Source organism: Apis cerana, linkage group LG16 (assembly GCF_029169275.1).
Source record: "Apis cerana isolate GH-2021 linkage group LG16, AcerK_1.0, whole genome shotgun sequence".
In the NCBI taxonomy this organism is placed as follows: Eukaryota; Metazoa; Arthropoda; class Insecta; order Hymenoptera; family Apidae; genus Apis; species Apis cerana.
The window spans coordinates 866,478-892,476 of NC_083867.1; the positions used below are offsets into that span (position 1 = coordinate 866,478).

The 25,999-nt window shown below is 24.0% G+C and overlaps 1 long non-coding RNA gene across 2 annotated transcripts in view; it reads right to left on the reverse strand.

Annotated features, from left to right (window-relative positions):
* Positions 1-4,343: 4,343 nt before the first annotated feature.
* The window catches only part of LOC107993691 (uncharacterized), a 59,553-nt gene continuing 37,897 nt past the window's right edge, over positions 4,344-25,999 (reverse strand). The window contains exons 3-5 of one of the 2 annotated variants that reach the window (XR_009832985.1): positions 10,573-10,746; positions 5,341-5,479; positions 4,344-4,619 (exon numbers count right to left, since the gene is read on the reverse strand). This is a non-coding gene — a long non-coding RNA (uncharacterized LOC107993691). The other variant, XR_009832984.1, reaches the window with a different exon arrangement.

The following is a 25,999-nucleotide window of genomic DNA, read 5'->3' on the forward strand; positions in this document are numbered from 1 at the left end:
TAGTGATTTTATATATCAGTATGGGATTATATGATAACCTAATTTATAGATGAAATTCTGGATAAATATTTCTATATATATATATATATATATATATATTATATATAAAAAATTTTAAGCAAAATATTGAAACAAATACTAATCCAAAGATAAATAGATATAGAAAGATATAATCTATAGATTTTAAAGATTGCTCGAATATTTTCTGTCAATATCTCTGAATATAGATGTAACAAATAGATTACAAAAATAAATTATATTGCAAATTTTTTATAATTATGCCTTGCTGATAAATTGATAATCGGTAAATTCATCGCTATTTCTATTTTTAAATGCTCCTGAAATTTAAAATATAATACACATTGATGCAATAATAAAATATTTGCAGAAATATAGAAATATTTATTTTTTTTAGTATATGCTTATTTCTATACTTATTAAAATCTGATTATATATTTCCATCTATATCTCTTAAATTATATTTAAATTTTTTATTCTGCCATATGAATTAAAAATAAAAAAGTTGAAATAAAATTTTAATAAATTTTTGTTTTTAAATAGAATTTTTATTGTTCATATTTATTTATTATTCATATTTATATAATAATGTTTTTTTCAAATTTTTAAAAGATTTCTCTTTTACAAATTTTGATGAAAAAATATCAAATATCAATGTAATTGATGCCAGATTTAAACATCTAATGATGAATAACAATCAATATTGAAAAAAAATAAATATTTTCAGATAAAATATCGATATTTGATTCTTTTCAAAAAAAGATTTTTCTCTTAATATATAAGTTCTTAATTAGCCTCTATTGGCCAAAAAATAAATGATTTTTATCTATATTTCTGAATTATTGAAAATAATTATTTTCTCAAATGTGTAATATCAAATAATTTTTTAAAATATTTTTAGTATATTAGTATATTATATATGTATATTTTATATATATTTTTATGATATAACATATTAATTTGTAGTTTTGTATATATGTAATTTGTATATATGTTAGTAATATCTATAAAATTTTTAGTTTTTTATGAATTTATTTTTACTTTATTATTTATAGTATTTTTGTTGTGTTTTGAATAGTTTATTATTTAGTAATAGTTTAATAATTTTTAAATAATAAATTTAAATAATTTAATAAATAATAAATTTTTAAAAAATATTCTGGAATCTTACAGAAAAAAAAATAATAAAGAGACTCGAAAATAATTAGAGAATCATAAAAAAAAATGATGAAGCTCAAAACAAATCTTTTAATAAACTATCACATAATTCACAATTATATACTGATTAGAAAGAATAACAAAAAAAAAGAATTCAGAATCTGAAGAATACCTATCATTATTGTCTCTAAGCGAAATGCAATAAAAGTGTCAAAAAGTTTTATTGTTAAAATATTATAAAAATATCATTTATGAATTTTACATTAAAAAAAAATCATAATCCAAAATTATTAACGCCAGAGAAAACAGATTTTGAAAAATAAAAAATCCAATATAATTTATGTATATTATTGAAAAAGATTTTAAATGGAAAAAGTACACTAATATAAAAAAATATTAATTGAAAGATTGAACATCTAAAGAAATATATATTATATCTAATTTTACAAAAAAAAGAAAAATAGAAAACAAAATAGAAATATTCCATTGATGAAACATGATATTGATGATACAAATTATTAATAAATATTGACAAAAAAGAAAATGTTTTAAAAAATAGAAATTATTTTTATAAATTTATACTGCTCATTAAGCAGATTTATTAAAGAAAATGATGAAACATGATATTGATGATACAAATTATTAATAAATATTAACAAAAAAGAAAATGTTTTAAAAAATAGAAATTATTTTTATAAATTTATACTGCTCATTAAGCAGATTTATTAAAGAAAAAGTAGATTTATTAAAGAGATTTATTATGCACATCACAGAAGATTATTATGAACAAATAAACTCTTCAAATTTTGAAAAATGGATTAGAGAAAAATTATTGTCTTATTTTAATTGTCTTATTAATTTTATAAATTTCAATAATGAATTTATTATGGATAACACTCCATATTACACAGTGTAAATTAATAAATTTTTTTCTAAATATTTTCTAAACTAAAAAGAAGGATATATATGATTATAATATATAATATATAATTGAAAACAAAATTCTATACATTGAATGTGAATGACTAAATATGAATTATGGAAAATTATAAAATTTACAAAAAAATATAAAAAATAGAAAAAGTAAATAAAAATGTATTAAACTACAAGGTTATAATATATTGAAATTATATATATATATATATATATATATATATATATATATGACTTTAATCTAATTGAGTTAGTTTGAACTAATGAAATAAAATGAAACAATTTATTCAAAAAAATAACAGCAACGTCATCATGTAATGAATTAGAAAATTTAACATAAAATATCAGTTAAAAATATCTGATAATTGAAAAAAATTTTACCATTATGCCATTAAATTTAATTTTACCATTAAAGAAAATTGAAAACCAATGAAAAATCAATAAAATGTTTTGTTAGAAAAACAATAAAATAAATAAATTTATCAACCTGTACATATTTTTGAGTGGTTTAGCTCTAATAATTCTTTGTCTAATATTTTCTTGAAATAATAGGCTTGCTTTACATGTATTCAACATGTAACACTTGAAAAAATTTTATTTGTTCCATTATTATCAAGTATATTAAGGATCTTTTAAATTGGATCTTTAGTGTCAAACAAAGCTATCGATAAATAATGATAATTTTTTAGCTTTGATTTAGAAAATTTAGCTATTCTGATATTATATTCTGATATCATATTCAAGTCATATGTAATTGATTGATTCCTCATTATTTCATTCCAAAATTATCATGACTTAGATATGATTTATATATTGGAAGACTGACAAGACTTGTCACTTTTTAAAAGTAAATTTAACAGAAGCAAGAAAAGCCTTCTTCTCAGGAATGCAAGAAAAATAACAATAATAACAGTAATGAAAAAGTGGATAAAAGTTTTAGGGCAGAATCAATTTAATTATGCTTGGAATTAAAAATTACTTCCATAGATTCTTGATAATTCTTACAATTAGTATAAATTCAGAGCAGAGTAAATTTGTATCTTAATTCTTTCAATTGTATCGAGCAAATGACAAAAATACTATTCAATTAGTTTTACAATTCAATTACTATTTCAAATACTTTACTAGTCATAGAAGTCAAAGAATCACAGCAGTGAATTCTCTCATGCAATGATTCGAAACTCAAGAGATATTTATCACAGTACATCAACATCCATCAGAATGGTCGCTTTTAGAACCAATGATTTTTCATTTTATAGAATAAAGACAATAAATCTAAGATATGAATTCCTTAATATTTTTAAAATATTATATAAAAAATTATATAAATATTATATAAAATATTATTAAATATTTATATTTAATTTATCCCACATGTTTTTGTTTGTAAAATATCCTATTATATGCATTAGTGATTAATTTATAATCGATCTATAGTCAATTTTATATTTTTGCATTTATTTTTCTAATGTAGTTTACTCTTTTAATAATTTATAATTAAATACTGATACAGACCTTTTAACTTCAATGCGAAATTAAATCAAAATTTCCAGATTTGGAATTCATTGCATCTAATTTTCCAATATTTCCAAAATTTTCCATAGTACTTGTGTATTTTCATTATTCATAAATATTTTTTGTTGTTAATGAAACTTTATCTTATATTATTTTTTCAGAAGATTCTTTTTTACTACATGCTAACCAACAGCTTTGGATGCATAATCTGTTACAATTTTTACTGGAAAAAAAGAAAATATTCTTACTTTTACGATAAATATATATTTAGATTAATTTTTTTTTTGATACAATAAAAAAATATATATCATAAGATACTTATTTTTGCATTTTTAATTGACCTCTTTTTTCTCTTTATTTCTTTCATCATTCAAAATTATAATGCATGCATATTTTTTTCATTTTATAAATTTTCTATCGATAATATGAGGAATAATTATTTTATATAATAAAAACTATATTAGATTTAAATTTAAATAATCATACTACATAAAAAGATATTGAACGTCCATTTTGAAATTTATAAGACAGATAATTCTCAAAAAAATTTATTGACATGTATTTTTTTTTTCGGATAACATCCACAAGAAAAATAATATTCCATTAAACAGAAAACGAAAAAATTTCAAAGACATGTTGAATGATCATATAACCAAATAAAAAGAGTGAATATTATTTTTATTTTTTATTATTGTCATAAAAAATTTACAAAAAATGTACAAGTATTAAATATTAATGTACATTTTTTTGGAAGAAAGTCACTAATATTTTAATCTATTACATTGTGATACAACTTTGTAGAAATAAGAATTATTCTATACTCTATAATTATTTATATAATATAAGTTTGATCTTAAATTTTAGAGAGATCTAAAATTTTAGAGAGATAAATTGCGGCAGCTTTTATATTAAAGTAATCAATTTTAACAAATAATCAATATTAACAATGTTAATAATATATCGGCAAATGGTGCGAGTATGCATTAAATAATGCCCTGTAGACAAAGAAGTTCGAAGATATTATCAACTATAGATTAGAAATTTTTGGTGAAAATAAATTTAATATACAACGGATTATGGGATTGTATCACAGAATTCTTAAACGATCACACAAAAGATCAATGAACATTGGCAAAAATATAATTCGCAGTAAAAAAAAACATAAAAAAAATCTTGTAAAGATCATGAAAATAAAGATCTAATAAGAATCTAATATGAATTAGATTCAGATCGTATTGTTTTTCGCGAAAATTATTTTGAAATAACTTTGAATCGAAAATCTATTTTCATTTTGAACAACAAATGCTGAATGTTCAACAATACGATTTATTTGTACAATGACTAGATCACGAATAACTAAATTTATTATATGAAGCTAAACATTTAATTTACATGATTCCTTATTTTAATATCGCCCTTTTTCTCATTGCATCTTCAATATATTTTTGGAGAGAATGAATATCTAATATATACATGCATGAGAAATTCAAGATTTAATAATACTGCAGAAATTTTTCTTTCAAATTTTTTAACCCAATCATAAATTATCAAATCAAATTTTTATGTATCAAGTCATCGAAAAAAATATGCCCTTCCATTGATTCATCGTGTTACTTAAAATTCAAATGTCTATCTAAAAATCTCGATAAAATAGAAGTGAGAATAGAGAGCGAGAAAGAATCTTCATGAAATGACACCATTTGTGCCTATACTTACCTTGGTTGATTCACACAGTCACTATAATTTTATTTCGTCTAAAATTTATCTTCTCGATTCGTTCAAGATATCAAGATAGTAATGGTGAAAGATCGTGTTTCTTCGTATTCCTCGACTTGTACAATATTTTTTATTCCATCTGCAAATATTTTTTGTTCCATCTGGTTTAAAAATTTCGTTTCATTTTTTTGAATGTGTCACAAATTTGACAAACAATTGTGAATTGAGAAAAATCTATCTCTTAAAGAAGTACCAATTAGAAAATGAGCAGAAGTTGACACGAAAGAATTATTGGGATCCTATATTGGACAGGAATTAAAAATTATCTCAATTTCGAGAACGTCTCGAGAATTCTTCCTCTGTTTTTTATTGCTTCCCATCGAAATTAAGGAAAAAGATTGAATATTTCCTTATCTTTGAAATATTCATTTCTATATAATATAGCATAATTTCGTTATTTGTGTTCTCGAAATTATTATTAAATATATGGCAGATTCTTTTTCAAACGATGAATCGTGTAAAAGCTGCAATGAATGCTTCAGTGATCATATCGCCAATGATTTCGAAACGAACATTTTTCATTGAGAAACATACAAAGATTATAAATTTTTAAACGAATGCGATTTCGATATCGTTTCTCTTTTATAAAAAAGATCGATGATGATGCAAATAAAGGACTCATCACGTATGTTTATGGTCATTGAGATTACATTGATACATTAATAGATAATCCATTTAATCTTGTCTTTGTGAGTAATGAACCAAAATTATTATCACATTAAACAGCATTGATATTTGCATCATAGTCTTCCAAATGACGATCAAATATGTGATGATATGTGATATAGCTATTTTTTATAAGAATTTATGTTCGACTGGTATAATTGCATTTTGTAGATAATAGAAACACTTTCTTATCCAAGAATGATTCATAACGATTTTCAAAAAGCTGTGTATTTCTTCGGAAATTAATCTTTTTCTTTTCGATGGTGATTTTTCTTGAAACGATATCAATATAGCTGTTTTCAGGTTCGCAATGTTAGAATATCGGTTGAGAATTTCGTCGTTGCGAACGATTGTGAACAATAGATTCAGACACAATAGATTGTGAACAATAGACAATAGATAAAACACAAGAATATTATCCTATTTGATAAAATATAGAAAAAAAAATTGACATAAGAATAATCATTTCAAACATATTATTTTAGATTATTCATATGCAATATATACGAGAAAAATTACAGCATTTCCTATAACGCAAATTCAAATCGAATGATTTTTGAGATGAAAAATTGAAGTATGAAACTCAATCAATTTAATAATAATGTTAATAAATCATCTTTGTCTATAACGCCAAATAAAGTTATTCAAAAATATTGACAAAAGTCTTTTTGGCAATCCAGTTAACTTAAATATGCTGCAATATTCGTTTTTATCTATATTTCAGACATTACTATTAATTGCCAATTTAATATAATATAATTTCTTGTTTAAAAACTATTATCAAATCTGTATTATAAAATCTTATAGTATTGGAATTGAATTCATTAGTTTCTCGAACGATGAACAATTTTCGAGAAATATAAAAATTCTAATATATCATAATTTTAATCAATGCTATATACATCTTTATGTTGCATAATTTCAATTTTATGTAAGTTTATAGATCGATCGAATGTATACATTGCAAAAACTCATGATAGTACTATAAGAATCGTACGTGTAAGAATCGATGACACTCGAATAATATTTGATTTACCAATTGTAAGTTCTTAACGTAAACAATTCATTTGATGAAGACGTTGGCTGATAAGGATTTATCTCAAGCCAGTTACCAAAGTTATTGTATGAACAATTTTGCTGTTACGATAACGAATATTAACAGATCTGATGGATCGATTTTTCATAATAAACAAAATTGTTTTCTTCGTTTCGATGTTTAAATCTATTGGACGATATAATCACTGCGTACGTGCATAAAACAACGAGATTCATTGCAATTTGTTTGAAGTCTATTATCAAGGCGATTAATCATTTATTCTTGTAAATTTATTATTCTCTAAATATATCAATTAATAAATCAACAACAAATAATGCTGAAGAACAATCGTTAAAATTATTAAATATTTTATTATTATCAATTGATAATAAAAAAATAGCGTAAAAGACAGTTCAATGTTTTAATCTTTTAGTCGAGGCTCATAAAAAATTGTCAATACACTTTTTCTAATCAAGACATGCGTTCCAAATATTGTTCTGAATAATCGATTTGGTTAAAATGACGTTTAATGATAGTTTTCTCGACTTTTTCGCTCGATAAAAATAACACGAACATTGGTTATTGAATTGATCAGCATAATGAGGCTCATTTATATGTTTTCATATATCGAAATTATCCTTGATGATAATTGGAATATTGGCATTTCAATTAAATCGATTAAATCTGCATTTGAAAGAAAGAAGATGATTCAAGATGCAAATTATATCTTTTTTTCTCTAAATAAGAACATAACGATGTACGATTAGTTTTATCTCGTGTTGCCTGATTTTTGTTATTTGTATACCCGCTCTTCGAAAGAAAAATATCGTTTAAAAACCTTCTTTCGTTTCCAAGAATTTTTATAATTCAAACTAGCAAGTAGCGCTTTTGTACGCTTTGCCATAATTATAGATATACTCCCAATTCATTCAAATCCAGTTTATTGCAATGAAAGAATTATTTCCTTAATCGACACAATACAGCACAGAATCAATACAAGAATCATGCTTTCTTCATTAATAAATTTTTAGTATTATTTAAAATACGAATGACTCTTTCTCTGTGTGTGTCTGGAGATCTGCATAACTTTGTTCGATCCAGGATTCTCAATTCATTCCAGATATTGTAAAATCGTAATTTTTCGAGGTGACAAAAGAACTTATATCTATAAGTTTGCTGAGCAAAATCAGAATCAATGACATATTTTCGTATTCATCAGTCGGTGTTCTAATGTTTGAACGATCCATGTTTTCATCTAACCGTCGATCCAATGATCCATAAAATTGTAAAGAATATTAGATTCCGTTTGCGAAAACAGTTACTTAATGAGACCAATTTATTCGAAAGTGATTCGTTGTATTTTTTTTCTTTTTTTGTCGTAAGCCGTAGTTTTATTATTAATTCGATTCTATGTTCGATTAGTTTCTGTCAAAGTTGAATGAAATATCATTTTTATAATAAGTATTAAATAATCCTGTTTATTTTGCAGTATTCATGTAACTCTGAAATTAAATATTTTATTTAATACAGTTTTTAAAATGATATTTCATTTAAGAGAAAAATATTAAAAATATTTGGATTTTATTTTGAAATATTTTATATAATTTAATTTTTCCCCTTTGTTTTAGATATTATTGTTGAAAATAATAGTTCGCATTCAATACGATTAAAATAATTTCTTAATCTTTTTTTATATATTCTGCATCAAAAATCATTGCCATTAATTGAGATAGTTTTTCTAGTTGCAAAATATTTTTTACTATCATTATTTACAACTTATCCCCACTTTGATTTTCTTTCAATATCTCGATAATAAAGAGTCTTTTAGATTAAAGAATGAATCGAAAGAAAGCAAGATATTTTATTTTGTGGTTCAAATTATTAAAATTTTAACGTCGAAATTTTAATTCATTTAAAATATTATTTTATTTAAATCAAACTATGTAGAATTTAAGATATTAAATTGAACTTGAAATATTTATTTCGTCAATGATTAATTAGTATTGATTTCTGATCGCGATTTAGAACGTGTATGATTGTAGTATTTATCAATTCTTGTTGTAAGATATTTGATGACAAAATAAGTATTTTACGAATATTTTGAATTTCAAAATTTCATTTTAGAACTCCTGAAGATCATTCTTGCAATCTTTTCTGTATAATAATCTAATTACAAACAGTTATGCAGTTTCGATTCGTGACGAATTTCTTTGCATCTTAGATGCATCCTATTCTTTTTTGAATTTTGCAGTGGCAACGCTGATCAACGTGAAGGTAATGGTGACGTTTTTCAAAAGATATTCATTTTTACATTAGTAGTGTTTATATGCACGAACAATTGTTTTGAAATCGTGTTAGAATCAAAATGTGTTCAAACAAATCAATTTTTTCAATTTCGTTTCGAAGATTTTGTTATAATTACATTCAATTCTCATTTTCGAAATAAGAAAATTTGCCAAGATCGTTGGCAATAAGTAAATATGATAAGTTATTTTCAATTGATTAATATTGCAGAGTATTTTAAAAGTGGCAATTAAATAATGTGGCAAATATGGATTTATCATTATATATATTTTTTCACGTTTCTTTGTTTCGATTTTCGATAAAATTTATAAGTTGACATATGCTTGAGCAATACGACTGTTGCTCAATGAATTACGCCATGATAATCATCAATAATTAATTCAATTCTTTTCTCTTCATTTTTTTCGAAACATTTCATTATAAATTTAACTGAAGATGTTAAAATAGTTTTCAATAGAATTTTTCAATACGATTCTGTAATTTAACGTGTTCTTTCGCGGAATCCATGTAAATTTTTATTCGAAATTTTGTGATTTTTAAATATTGTGATTTGATTCTTGAAAAGATCCATCGTTGCATCGAATGTGTTTAGTCGAATGATTACGCTCGCAATCTCTATTTGTGAGAGACGAATAGAATGAAACGAAGAGGAAGTTTCACTGTCATTCCGCGACAGAATAATAAAATAAGTTATATTTTCTTTAGATTAATACAATGTTTAATCAAATATTTAAATTAAATATTTCTTTTTTACTAATATAAAGAAGATCAACTGCGGTTAATACTTCTATCTACGAATTTAACCTGTTTATGTAAGATATTTATGTAATAAAATGAAAGCGTTTCAATAAAATACATTAATATTGTTATTTGACAATAGAAAAATTTCTTATATATCTATATATATTGATTTCGAATCTGACCGTAAAAATTACTCATTACGTTCATAAAAACATCGATTTTTGTTATATTTATGAAAGCATTCCTTAAAAAATAATTTTCACATAAAAAAATCAAATTATAATTTATTAAAAATGTTAATTTTTGTACTATTAAGAAAAAAATATTTTATATGCATACAAAATTTGAATCTCCAGAAACACTGAAAATCATATATGATTTTGTGTCAGAAAAATTGATTATGAATTCGTAAATAAAGAACCTACCTTTGATCGGATCTCACTATTGCTATTCATTTCTTAAGCGTTATTATCTTTAATAAAATTAGCTTCAGTTAATGATAATTACTTGTCCATTGTCCCGTGATCATATTCCATCTCGTCTAATTTCACAAAGATTGAATCCACACATGGATCTACAGTTTGTTCACACATTATAATCTGTAAATTGTGAATCTAAATAAGTATTCGATCAGTGAATCCAAAAAATTCCAAAATAAATAATCAAATTGTGCTGATTATGTTCACGTCTGATTGATCGCGTAGATTACAAAGTTCCTTTCCGAGGTTCAAAATGAAACTTGTCATTACGCTACACAACAATTCATTGCACGAAGATTCCAATAAAAAATAAAAACAATTAAATTTTTGTTATTAAAAAAAAAAAGTATGGTTCTTTTGATACATATTATTAAAAAATGAATCATTTATTAAAAATTATTTTCATCATATAATTTTATTCAAGTATACGTGAAATTTGCTTTTTATTTGCATTTTAAATAAACAATCTTAATATATTTTTAATATTTTGAATCAATATATCAATACATATAAAAACTTATATAAAATGCTGAAATATTATGGTTATTTCTAAGTCATATTTTAATTCTATTCATCATGTATGTCATGTATCACGACTAGTTTGCTATCTAAATTAATTAACTTCAAATCTAATATTTATGAACATATATAATATTAATATAATAAAAAATAATCCTAAAATTGAAAATTAATTAATATCATATAATCCTTCGATCTTAACTAATTTTCGATTTTAAACTTGTAATAAACAAACAGCATATCATTCCAAATATCGTATCGAAAAGATTTTCAGGACTATTTATCCGAATAAAATATTATTAAAATAATATTGAAATAATATTGAATTATCAATATAAGAAATAAATATTCTAATTGTATCTAAGATTCGATATAATCATAGACTTACTTTACAGAATCTCATAATAAGATCAAGGAGCAAGATTAATATTGAAGATTGAAAAGACATCTATAAGATAGTTGACAAAAAAGAAGTTTGAGGTCAGTACGATTAATGTCTACAATAATTTTTTTTTAAATTAATTTATATTTTTTAGTTTTTAGATTAATAATGTTAATTGCAAGATTTTCGTTTAATGAATTTATTGTTTATCAAAGAAATATTAAATTTGCAATTTTATTATATCCATTATATTTAATAATATTTACAATAATATTAATTGAATTAAATCGAACACCTTTTGATTTAATTGAAGGTGAATCTGAATTAGTTTTTGATTTTAATATTGAGTATCATAGGAGAATATTTGTTTTAATTTTTTTATCTGAATATATAAATATTATATTTATAAAAGTTTTTAAGTTTAATATTTTATAGATTTAGTTATTGATCAATTAAATTTATTTTAATTTATTTATTTCATATTTCTTTAATTATTTGAGTTCGAGGAATTTTATCTCTATGAATATCATCATTAAAGAATAGCTTGAATTTTCTGTATAATTTCAACGATAAAATATTTCGGTTATATGAAAATTCGACAAAACCAATGCAACATTTTTTACCATAAATTGTATATAATAGATATATCAATAAATGGCATTCGTATCATATAAAAAAAAAGTCATTTTTAATCCGAAATTATAATGAAATGATTAGAAAGAGGATGAAATTACGTCAGATGAAAAAAAAATCTGTATTTTAATACAAATATTAATTTGAATATAAAACAATTAGGCAGCTTATTAAAGCTATTTTCGAAATTTTAGTCTGGGATATACAATACTTATATAATCCACAAAATCGATTCAAATTGGAACATATAATAAACATTTCAAGCTATATTTTATTCAAAAAATAAAAAAATAAAGTAATCTGACTCATTATATTTGATTGACAAGAAAATTGACAATTCGTTATGCGTAGGAAAAGTATTAATGTAATATATAAATCAGTTACTATTTTTGCAATATTTTTGCTTATACTTATTAAAACTGCACTTTAGAATCATCATCAATTATAATTTTTGTTACTAATTCTACTTTATTGCTCATATTTTTAAATATTTTGGTTTTAATTTTGTTTATTGAAATAATATTTTGAAAAAAATTCAACATCTTAATACTGAATCATGCGAATTTTTATAAAGTATTTCTGAAATAAAAAAATTTTTTTACAAATGTTGATTTGGATTTATCAATAAAATGTAAAATATTCATATTATTCCTTCTTTCATTTTTTTTTCAACATTTCTAAACTCTTTATCTATATTGAATCTTTTAATTTCATTACTTTCGTGCTATAAACTTTACACTTTTTTTTTATATATCTCTTTTTGATTCTAATTTACAATTATTTATTTTATTACTTTCTTTCTTATTTATGATTTCTTTTTTATGAAATTCTTGATAGAAAGAGGAAGAATATAAATTTCTTGATACAGAAAAGAAAATATTGTTAATCATAATTACAAAATTATATATTCCTTAAGTATTCATAGCTGGAAACAATATAATTATAGCAAAGATAACTCGCAGAAAAAGAGCCATGATTATCTTATGTTTATGAATTAGCAAACTGCGTGGCTTCTTTAAAGATATTTATTACCAAGCTTGGAAATGAATAATTAAATTAATGAATATATTATGAAGAAACTATATATCCATTAAGAAAAGAAAAAGAAATATTTGAAATAATAGAAAAGATTAGAATAGAATTGCTATACATTTTGCAGTTATTAATTCAATTAAATTATTATATTGAATTAATTTAAATAAATATTAATTTAAATAATTATTATGTTCAATTAATTTAAATAAATTATTTTTAATATATGTTAAAATATATATATATTTAAAATGTATATTAGTTTTATGATAACTTTATATATTATTCAAAAAAGACAAAATTAACCATAATATAATAACCATAACCATAAATAATCTTATAAGATTATTTTGTGTTTATGAGATATTATATTTGCTTCTTTTTTTTCGTAAGCAATTTTTTCGTAATATAACATTTGATGCTGATATAATATCCACTATTGCAATAATTTCAAATATCAAATCAAAACGGAAACTTTTAAACGAGAAGCATTATAACATTAAAGAATTATATAAAAATTCGATAATTGATTCTATAAGTCTTATTCTCCTTATCGTTGTTATTCTTCGTTTATATTCGTTTAATGTTTTTTTCAATCTGTCAATTTTTTGATACGATTCTCTATGTTCGAATCATTGCAAGATTGCAAATTTATCAAGTGAAAACGATTTTATCGATTTATCGATTATTATGAGAAACGCATTTGATAATGTAAGATTGCATTCGATCATAAAGGACAACTTTATCCAACTCTCTGACAATATCCAGAGTTGAAAATTCTTCTATCTGTATTATTGGTATTATAATAATAATTAATATTCTATAATATAATATTGTTCATAACAAAAAGATTATTAAGCCTAACCTAACGTAACCTAACCTTTCTTTTTATTTCAGTAAATATATGCATAGTGTGTGCCTTTAATTGAAATACGAATCTCGAAGTTTGATTGAAATTTATAGAATCATGGTAATAACTTTAACAGCATCGTGTATTCTGAAATAAATTTTTCAATAAGATAAAAATTATATCATATGCATATTTATTAAGAATAATAGCATATGAGAGAATAAAAATATGCAAAAGAAAATTGCAAATTTCAATGTTTGTATTTGGAACGGAATAACTTTAACTATATACATTAATTTTATAATTAATAATTTAAAATCATTAACAATAAACAACAAACAATTTATTAAATTACGAAATGTATCCTGTAATTGATTAAATTACTCTTCCCGAAATTTTAAATCTTTATCGATTAGATTTTTTATCTTTTTCAATATTCTTTATCAAAATTTTCTAAAATTGTGCAAACTTTGTTCACTTCCTGCGAGTTCAATACATCCGCGAGGCATCGAGTCCAGATGATTATCGAATGCAATAATAGTCGAAGTCGATAGTTGTTGATCATCACAAATATAGAAAAAGTCTATTATTCATGGCGGTTGGAGACATAAAAATCAAGGACTTTTAAACTTCAACTCTTTTCGATTAATCTTCTGGATATTTTCGGCATGAACACGCGACAATCAATGTCTTATAACACTATACACATATTTCTGAAAAGTAGTTTGTCTGCAGAAACAATGGTTTTTTAATCAGTTAAGATCATTCTTTTTGAACAGCAAATTTGGTATTAAATTCTGATGGTAATTAATGATATTCATTGATTTTTTTTTAATTTTGGTATTTATATTATTTTTTTACGTTTGTGAATTTTATATGAAACATTATGATAATTCAAATAATGTAAATATAATAGCATAATACCTAGAATAAAACATAAATGCAATTACATTCAAATAATAGTGATAAGAAATATCAGAGAATAATATTCAACAAGTAAGGATATTATATATGGGAAAATATTACACATTAAGACAATTTACCAAAAATATATTTTTCAGCACAAGAAATTTTTTTCAGCATGCACAGAATTGATTTTTTTTTATTTGTTGTTTACTAATGATGCTTGATTACAATATGAATGCAATCGAAAATTGAATGAACACTTAAGTCAAGAGAAAATTGATTTCTGGAAATTCGATTGAAAAAAGGAGGAAATGAATATAACAGAATTTCAGAACGATGGAATATTAGATTTCTATGTAGATTATTAAAAGATTGCATAAATACAAAATTTGAATTAATATCACAGCAAATATTTTTAATTCATGAAATAAAATTTTTAATTATAAAATAAGATTAATCTATTCAATTATTTTTTTATCAGAAAGATTTGATGGTGTATGAAACAATTTTTAATGAAGAAATAATGAATTAATGGATTAATCAGTGCAAAAACAATAAAAAAAATGCTGCAGAACAGAAAGAAAAATTTTTTCATTCACAAAATTGTCATATTGCTTCATCATTTACAAAAAATTGCAATAATAGAATTTCAGATTGTAAATTATGCAAAATCTATAATAAATTGTTATTATAGAATTGTTATTAATTTTTTATTTTATTATTTATTATAATCATAATTCATTTATTTATTTAGTTATATAATAAATAATATTATTATTTAGTATAATCAATCAAAGTAATCTCAAAATAAAAAATATTTAGGTAAGATTTTTTCAATGCTCATTGTCAATGTAAAAGTAATCAAAATAAAAATTTGAAAATGATTCCTTCAAAAATGTCTACTAACAATAATCTAATAATAATCTGTCTAGTTTTGATATAATTCCATATAATTAAAAACAAGATCTGGAGGATGTTCAAAGACATGTTACAATATCTTTCGAGTATCCAGTTGATAAAAAGATTGGACAAGAAAATGAACTCGTTGAAATACAATTGCTTAGAATTTTTCAAGTAATCTTAACTATTGTTAAAAATTGAGGAATTGTTTATAAATAATGTTACTATAATATAAATATCAATGTAATCATAAAATTAGAAATATTGGAAAAATAAAATATTAAGAAGTTATCATGGATCAGAGATGACTTTTATAATAAAACTATCGTGGATGGTGCTGAATGAAGATTCATGGAAAGTAAAGAGTATTTATTTTATATCTTATTAAATATTCATTTCTCTCTGAATTTCTCTTTGAATATTTGATAGATTTTTTTTCATGATAAAGACCTTGAATTCTTTTTATAAATGACAAAAATCAACAAAGTAAAAAGATTTTTTCGCATAAGAGTTCAGAACAGAAAAAATGAAAGATCACAAAGAAAGGAGAATTGAATTGACAAATATAGAATTATAACAGATTTATATTTATATTTGATTTCCGTTCTAAATCTATTTTTTTATTGATTCGACAACCAATAAGAATACACTTTTCGAATTTACATTAAAATTATTGTGCACTGGTGATCTTTTTATCTTCGAATTATTTTTATTTCCAATATCACATTCTTCGGAAATTGGACACGAAATCTCTACTCTATGATATTCGGAAAATAGTTGTAGATTTGCAAGTGGGACAAAATTTTGAAAAAGACGGCGAGACGTCACAAACGACATGCGAGGATTTTGAAAAAAGTTCCGAGATTCGAATCACCGAAGAAAATATTAGAATCGAGAAGAAAAAATGTTGTAACGGAAATTAAAAAATCCGGCCGTTACAATGAAAGTGTTCGGAAATAAACGTTATTAATATGAGATCATCGAACACATCGAAGATAAATAGTAATCCATCGATCGGAAATTTTGTAACAATGGTATCAGAGTGTAATAACTTTTAGATTAGATTAGGTTGTCCCAGGGGCTGCAGATATAATACTAGCGTATTTCCCGAGCAGATCATTCAGTGGTTATGTCTTATAGGAACGGCGACCTTTAATTGGTCAGATCGAAAGGATGATAACTTCTAATAAAGTAATCTCTAACTCCAAACTAAGGCACGCGGCGAAGAGAGCCTTCCTAATCGGTGGCACTGAGGATGAATCGATGGGTGCATTGATCACCGGCCATTTGGAGATACCTGTCTCTCCTTCGAAATATTATTCCTGCCCGGATCAATCTTATGACCTGTTCATGAGATTCACAGAGAAGAATCATACTACTACAATTAATGATGGAAAAGAGAAGAGTATAATATTGCAACAATGACAACATCCAAAAGGATAATAATTTTGCTGTCTCCGTATCGAGAAGAGCACCTCTCGACAGTAACCAACCCGCTCCTCTCAAATTCTGAGGATATTAAGAAACAGGGCATGTTCCCCGACATGTTCATTAATAGTTAGCGAAGAAAAAGAAAATAGCGACAGAATCTCGACATCGTGGTTAACATCGGACCCATTTAAGGACAAATACTAGCAGAACTAAGAGGCAATTCCTATGTAAGGCGCTATTTGCCTCAACTAAAGACGAGAATTCTGACGGCACTGATAGTGCTGTCCCTCTCCCCTCCAGGATAAACAAACCCCTACCCGAGAAGGAAGAAGTCCAGAAAGAACGATTAACCAATCTAAAGAGAACATTACGGCTCGTATGTTAAAAGTTATCAAGCAGGTAAAAAGGTATCAAATACGTTGCATCGATTTCCAAAAAGCTTCAAAATATATGTGATACGAAGATCGCAAATCAACCGTGCAATTGCGAGTAGCCATCACTGAAGTAATAAAGCACAATAAACTCGGACCTGTCTACTGAAATGAAGAAGACGAATGAACATTTCTCTATTTAGCTCAAGCAAATGAAGGAAATTGAATCTCTGAAAAGGCGCCCATCAACGAGGACCGACCAAATCAACGCGTTTTCAGAAATTTCGCGCAAAATTCAGAAAAACAAATCAACTTCTCCCAACAAGACGCTCTTATGTAAAGGATTAGTAACTTTATTGATGGAAAATTCTTAGATTTCAGGATAGAAATGGGCAGTTACAAGCACCATTCGTACAACTATTCGAACCTCTTCTTTCCATGGAGTAACCTGGAAAAAAGAAGAAAGAAAAGATCAAGGAATTCTATATATTTCTCTCATACATTTTACCTACAATGATTCCCATCCAGGCCATAGAGAAGTAATCTGGAATTGTAGGCAAAAGAGAAAAGAAGATGAGTATGGCCTTCTCTAGCCAAAGTGTCTACTCTTCGAAAGACTCCGTACACAAAATAAAAAAACATACTACAACAACTACAGACAACATTGCAAAGAAAACGAGTCAACCTTTCCAACCTGAGAGAAAGAAACCACGTCTTGATCGATTTTCATAACAGCTATCAGCTAACAGCTGAATCCAATGCATGAATTCTGACTCTGCGTGTTCTTGGACCATGCTTGTAACATCTCTTTAATGTATACTTAAGATCGGGACGTTTCTCCGATCTCAGAAGTGTAATTGCATGATCCTCTTTTTTGAAAACAGAATTCTTGGCATATCCTCCTCATAGGCCGATATAACTACTTAATGAGGTCGCAAAAATGTATGAAAGCGTCATTTCACGACTATCATGATATTTGTTCCAGATTAATTCGTATCTTTCCAACTGCCAATTTGGTTTCAAGCAAGATAGATCTTTGATGTAATAGATCACTGTTCGATTCATTAACGTTTTGAAGAAAGGTTGCCGTAGTCTCTAGATATAGTTAATATCTTTAATTCTTTCCCATAAACATCTTAACTAACATATCACCGGATATCCCCATATCTAGTGATTTGAGATTTCTTTCGGAGCAAATGGATAAAAATCGTTTGAGGCGGAACTATACTGAAAAGGAGAATGAACCGAAATATTCCGTAAAACTTTTCGATTCTATATCATGGAATATCGCGTTCGACTGTGCGTTGCGTACTTCACATTTTACGGTGTCAGCCTTGTGTGTTATACCGATGATACTGGTTATCACTGGGAGCAAGGAGGCCGCGCGTCTGGCCGAGATGGAAGTGGCTTCCGTGTTCTCTTCGATTCACAACTGAATATGGAAGACATGGTATAAGGCTTTCTAATTCTAACCGCGGCTTACATAATTCTCCCGCCTCAAACAGAAATCCGGTTAGGCACTAAGACATAATAGAGGAAACAATGAACTAATCTCTTGGTCTCTTCCTCGATGACTGCTAAAATTTCAAAGCGCACTTTCAGCGTCTTATCCCGCGTCTGCAAAAAAACTGTGACTGCTCTTAGGCGTCTACCAAACTTGGGAGGAGAGTCTCGTATATGAAGATAATTTTCAGTATTGCGACTTATAAGACACCAATAATTTTTGAATAACTCGCAATCACTTGATTTTACGAAAGATACAACGAACCGCGGCTATTAGAATCATAAGGAAATACCGTATATTATAGCGATGCTTTTGGCTTCATTTATTCACCGAGATCTGCGTAACAATGTATACTGTGAGAGCTTCGGCGATGCGGTGAGAGGATCGTGCGGGATTATAGAGCTTATAAGATGCCAGATTACTTCGGATAGCACGACTAAGATGGCGAGAGAAATCATAGAACTCCATAGAAAACGTAGTTGAGGCTACTTTCCCGTACTTGGAAGAATGGATAGATCATACTTATGGATCGTTTATCTTCCGTATGATGTTCTCACCAGGCATGGATATTTTGATGCGTATTTGTAACGCACAAAGGAAAAGCATAAACATTGTTCCCATTGTATGAGTGACATCACGATACATGCATATCTTGCAGGAATAGTAACACATTCTGGTAGACATTATCAGAAAAGATCTCTTCTTACTATCTATTATACATTATCATGCTGATTAACAGAAGAAATTGACAAGCTCTAATCTTCTTTTCGAACGATGTTACGGAAGGAAACTGCTTAGCACGAACAGAAGAAGGCATCAATTGACCCGATTGAAACAAGAAACTCGATTGTTATATGTTGATTATTAAAAAATTTCGGATTCAGAACTTTTCTCAGATATAGTCTGGTCTACGAATTTAGATGGTACACGTATTCTTGCTGGGTATAGGTGTGAGTATACGCTGGTACAAAAGTGTAGGTTCCTCGCATCAGAAATGAGAGTTCACTAGTATTGTTTATACATTAGGATTCTTGCAACTGTCGACATTCTGTGATCGGGATATCGACAAACAATATATTTCTAGAGGAACAATATATATATATATATATAGGAACATAACTCCCCCAACGGGTTTGAGCCTTACTTGGTATGGACATGGGAGGATTGAATGTATTCAAATGAGTTCCTGGTGTTTTCTTTATATGTCAGTAAATATAGCCCATAAAAGTCCGGCATTATCCTGTTCTCTTTTCCGGGAGAGAAGGAAAGAGGGAGAGAAATTTCTAAATCACATTATCAAAAAAAAAAAAAAAAATTAGATTAAATTAAATTATTTTGATGGTGTGTTAATTGAGAACAATATGTATTATTTCATAATACTTTCGATATTAAATAAATATTTTAAATAAATATTTAATTAATTCGAAAGTATTATGAAATTATATTGAATGAAAATTGCAGAAAAAAATTTTACAATTGTAATTATAATAACGTATAATAGAAATATTACAAGACTTTATCTTGACTTTATTAAAGCATCACAATAAAATATTTCTTCTTTTTAATATAATTATGATTAAATCGTAAATTATATCGACATAATTCTATGAATGACTCCATCGAACGAGAATCCGAGCAATAAATCACAGCAATAGATTCCACGAAAAAAATATATGATCCTATATATACGTATATATATACATTATACTATCGAAAGTGATTGTATGTTTATTACAAACAGAAAGTATTTTTAAATTATTTTTATCGTCATATTGCAAACGGTAAAAAAATAGTATGTTATATTATTTTTGATTTATGGCAAGATATCATAAAATAAATAATACTTTTATTTTGAAATGTGATAATTTTATTTCATCAATTTTGTTATTTGCTCTATAAAATATGATTTTTTTTTATAGTTATAATTGCTATCAAATAATTTTTCTTTTATAAGCACTTTTTCTTATTTTTAATTAATAATAAAAAATATTTTAATAAATTTTCATTATTTATACTTTTATAGTTATATATATTCATTTTTGAAAAATGTGAAAATAAAATCATTGCCTTCTATTATTATTATTTTATTAATATTTATAATTTTTATTCTTTCAGCAATTTTTTTTTATATTTTATATATATATATATTTTTTGTTTATTATCATTTGAATTTAAATTTTTCTATTATTTAAATCTACTTAATAATGTAAGTGTATAAATAGTATGTATTGATAGTTATTGATAATACTATGTATTGTATAATGTGTACAATGATGTATCTATTGTTTTATTTTTATCATACTTTCAACTAATTTTTTTTCAGTTCATTTATGTTATTATATTTATGTGTTAATGTTATAAAATATATTAAAATAAATAAATAAATAAAATTTTAATTTATTAGTTTCGAATTTTATGTTATCTATAAAATGTACACATCTTTTTTTAATTAAATTAATAAAAAAATTTCAATTTTGTTTTAACATTCCTTTTTATTTATATGAATATGTCTCAAATATTCTGCCTTTTTTTTAATCAGCAGCTGAAATAAATAGATTATATATTTTTTACCGGTTTCTTATATTGAAAAAAACATTCAAATCATCATTTAGAATATTATCATTTGCACTTAGTATATAACATTTATATATAAATATTGTAAAAAATCATGCAACAATTGTGTTGTAATATTTTTATCTAAATCTAATGTACTAGATTTTGAAAATATTATAAATGATTTTATGCAAGAATGGAATTTCTTGAAACAATGAACAAAAAACATATCTGTATAATTTATTCATGGGACATATATTATATTATAATTATATATAATTTAATTATATATTATCATTATATTTTATTTATAAAATTGTTTTTCTGTTGTACTATAATAATTCTAATAATTAATTATAAATTTATTATTTATTGAATCCTGGCAAAGAAAGAGATAGATGATTGTGAAAATCTTAAACGTTCGGTATCTTAAACATATGATGGAAATTGTTCGGTAAAGTATAGTAATTTCGCAAATAGATAATTTATGCAATTTTTTAATTGCCATTCACAACTCGATCTATATTCAAAATTTCGATCAACTCTTATTATATTATCATTATTTTTCGAGTTAGAGACTATCAAGTCAATTTGAAATTCTTTGGAAATTGGAATAATCTTGAGAATAAAGTAAGGGATGAAGCTGTTTATAACACAACATGTGTTTTTTACGTATTCTAAAACAAAGTGGTTTTTTAATAATTTAAAGGAAAAACGGTAATTGGGGAAAAAGAAGAAAAAAATTATGCAGAAATAACTAATTTTCATAAAATTCGATGGATTACCTTTTCCTGCTTAGTTATCCTGTCGCCAATGGATACGAAAAAATTCTTCAAACATATGATAGAAATTGTTCTTTGTTTCGTTTATTTTGATCGCTAAACAATTTCTAGACAATTATTTAAAATATGCAATAGCGAAATTGAAAAGTCTCATTTAGAACATTTCCTTCTTTCAATTTAACTTACGAATGTGATGATATTTTCAATCATTAAAAGAAAAAAAAATAGACGTTTTTGATATCACAAGATTTGCGAGATTGTGTGATAATATATCTAATTTATTTTATTTTATTGAAGATATTGGGCTCTTTGATTCATAAATTTATTGAATATTTTAATTTATTTTTGAATTTATTTCTTTTAACATTGATGATTCGTAAAATCAACAATATGAAGATGAATTAATAGAGTTTATGTAAAATTATGTAAAATAAATTAAAGATTTAAAATGAAAATGCGAAAGACATTTATAATAGATTTATTAGAAATAGATATAACGAATAAACGATATTTTTATATTGAATTGAAAATTTAAAAAACATGTCTTAATTTTCAAAAATGTTTTCGTAAAATAGATTTTAGTTTATTTTAAAATTTGTTCGCTTAGCGAACAATAAAGAATTTCCGAAGTAATCACCGAAATATAAAAAGTATAATTCATTCAAAAAATTATTATCCATACAAAATTTATTCCTATTAAACACGCAAACGAAATATTTAAATTATATTATAAGCAACAAAAAGAACTATGAATTTTATGAATTTATTAATGAATCCTTGATAGAGACTTTTTGCCACTATTCAGTGTTTATTGAATAAGAATCAGAACGATAAGATAATTTGGATAAATTTATAAAATATGTATATATATATATTATAAAATATGTGATATAATTTTTTCTATATCACTATAATATAATAATATATAATATTCTATATCACTATAATATATATATAATTATACATAATATATTATATAACTATTATATAACTATATATTATATAATAATAATATAATAATCATGTAATAACATAAAACGTGATCAAAATTAAAATATTTTTCTAAATAATAGCTCAAATGGTTTCTTTTTTAAGAAAAATATTTTTTTTATTTTTTTTTTTATTTTAATATTTTAATATTTTAATATTATTTTTTTTTATTTTAATATTTTTTAATATTGTTTTTTTAGATAATAAATAGTTAAATTTAATTAACAAAATATTATATTAATTTTAAAAAATTGAGATTTGAAAAAACATTTGATTGAGTTCGAATCTTCATTTAAGAATTGCTTTGATTCAAATAATTTCTTAATTCTTGTTTTGTTCTTTCTTCATCAGTATTCTCGGTTTTATCATGAGGAGTTTTTGATAACAGAAATATTTTTGCGATTTCTTTAAAAAATAGTCACAATATCTATTTAATACCAGTAATCTTTTTTAAATTAATCAGATTATATGTTTTTCTGAAAACTTTCCTTGAATACTTGTCTATTGTTTTAATCAAAAATGTTTATTGCAAGCGTCAATCACTTCTTCAAGTAACTGATAAAAAGTAATTGATAAGAATAATTGCTTTATTATAATTAAAAAGCATGGTAAAATTTTGTACATAGTAATAAAAGTCCAATACTGTATCTTATAAGTAATTATAGATAATAATAAGATAAACAAAGCATACTTTAAAATTCGATTGAATTCCTTCGTGTAAAATAAGCGGGACGAATTCTTTATTTAAATCTATGTATATATGTAAATATGTATACTTCTACTCTTGATAAATTATTAATTAACATTACCCCACAATTATATTTTCTTATATAAATAAAGTATTACGATTAATTATTCTCATAATTCTATTATATCGTTATGTCGTTCTATATATCGTTTAATTGAATTATTTTCTCGTAATGTAATTTTTAAAAATTTTAATGAATTTATTGCATTATTTATATAATCGATTTCACTTTTAATTACGTCGAATATTTCTTATACGAATCTAATTCTAATAGAATGACAATATCGAAAACATTGGATTTTGTTATAAAAGTATTTTATCATTTGAAACAAAATTTAATTGTTGAGGAAGAAATATTGGAAGGTACGTTCAAAAATTTACTTAAAATGACTTTATTGAGATCCGTTTCGATCAATTAAAATTAATAATTTGCAATCATCTTCGTTTAAACTTGCTAAAACATATTTGAAGCAAAACCTGCAGTATAACTATATAGATTTACAAGTCAGTATAAATATTTGTCCGACAATTCATTTTCTTTTTTTCAACTATATGCTAGAAGATGAATAAAACTTTTTATTGGAATTTTTTATAAATATTAATGTTTCAAAAAGAGAACTTTAACAAACATTGATAAAACTTTTATTTATGACTTTTTTTTATTTTTTTTTATTTTTATTGTTGAATAAGCAACTTAGTTTTTAGCTCGTTTAAGAAAAATGATTTCCTTAAATAATATCAAATTATTTCTTTTTCTCAAATTTGTAATTGCATTGAAAATTCTATTTATGATATTTTTGTTTTTTTCTTCTTTGTTCTCTCATTAAATGATTTTCATAAAAATCATTATGTATTATCAAATGTATTATTTAGCAAATTATTATTCTTCGTAAAATCGATCAGTTCTATTTTTAATTTAAGTTTTATTTAAATTCAATGTTAAATATGAAAATTTGCTTAATATTTTGCATTTGCTTCTTTTTTAAAATAACTTGTAATTCTTAATGTATTTTCGATACTAATCAATTTTTTTTTTGAAATATTAAATACTTGTTTTTGAATATAATTATTTAATATTAATTTATATTATATATATATTAATTATTTTAATATATATTAATTTTCTTTAAAATGTTATATTCATTCTCAATGAATCTAAACAGAGAATTTAAGATTAAAAAACTTTTCGTCGAAAAAATATTTGCTCGTATATTTATTCGTATAGAAATTGCCTGAGACCATATCATTTAATATGAAATTTAAGAATATTTAATTCACGATTGAATTTCATAGATTTTTTTTATAAATCAAAAATATATATCATAAAAGTTACAAAAATATAAATTAAAACTGCTATGTATTTAAAATTTATTTTCGTTTCATATATAATGACTTAATAAATATATAAATTATTCCGATTTTTTAATACGAATCTCTTTCCTTTTCTTTTTATTTCCTTCATTTTTACCTATAATTACTAGTAATTATAATAATTATAATATTTATAGTAATTATCAGAAAAATATATATGCTCATCATGTAATATATATATCATAAATATAATGAAAGTTAAAAGTTTTTTTCCAATTGTCACGGAAAATATAACAAAACTATTTATAATAAAAAAAAATTTCTTTTTTTATGATGTTTCATAATACCTACTAATAATAATTATAAGTATCGATACAGATATAAGTAACTTGCAACATAAACTGCAAAAAAAAATTTGTAGAACACTTGTCTGTAAAATAATTTATCGTAATAATTTTTGC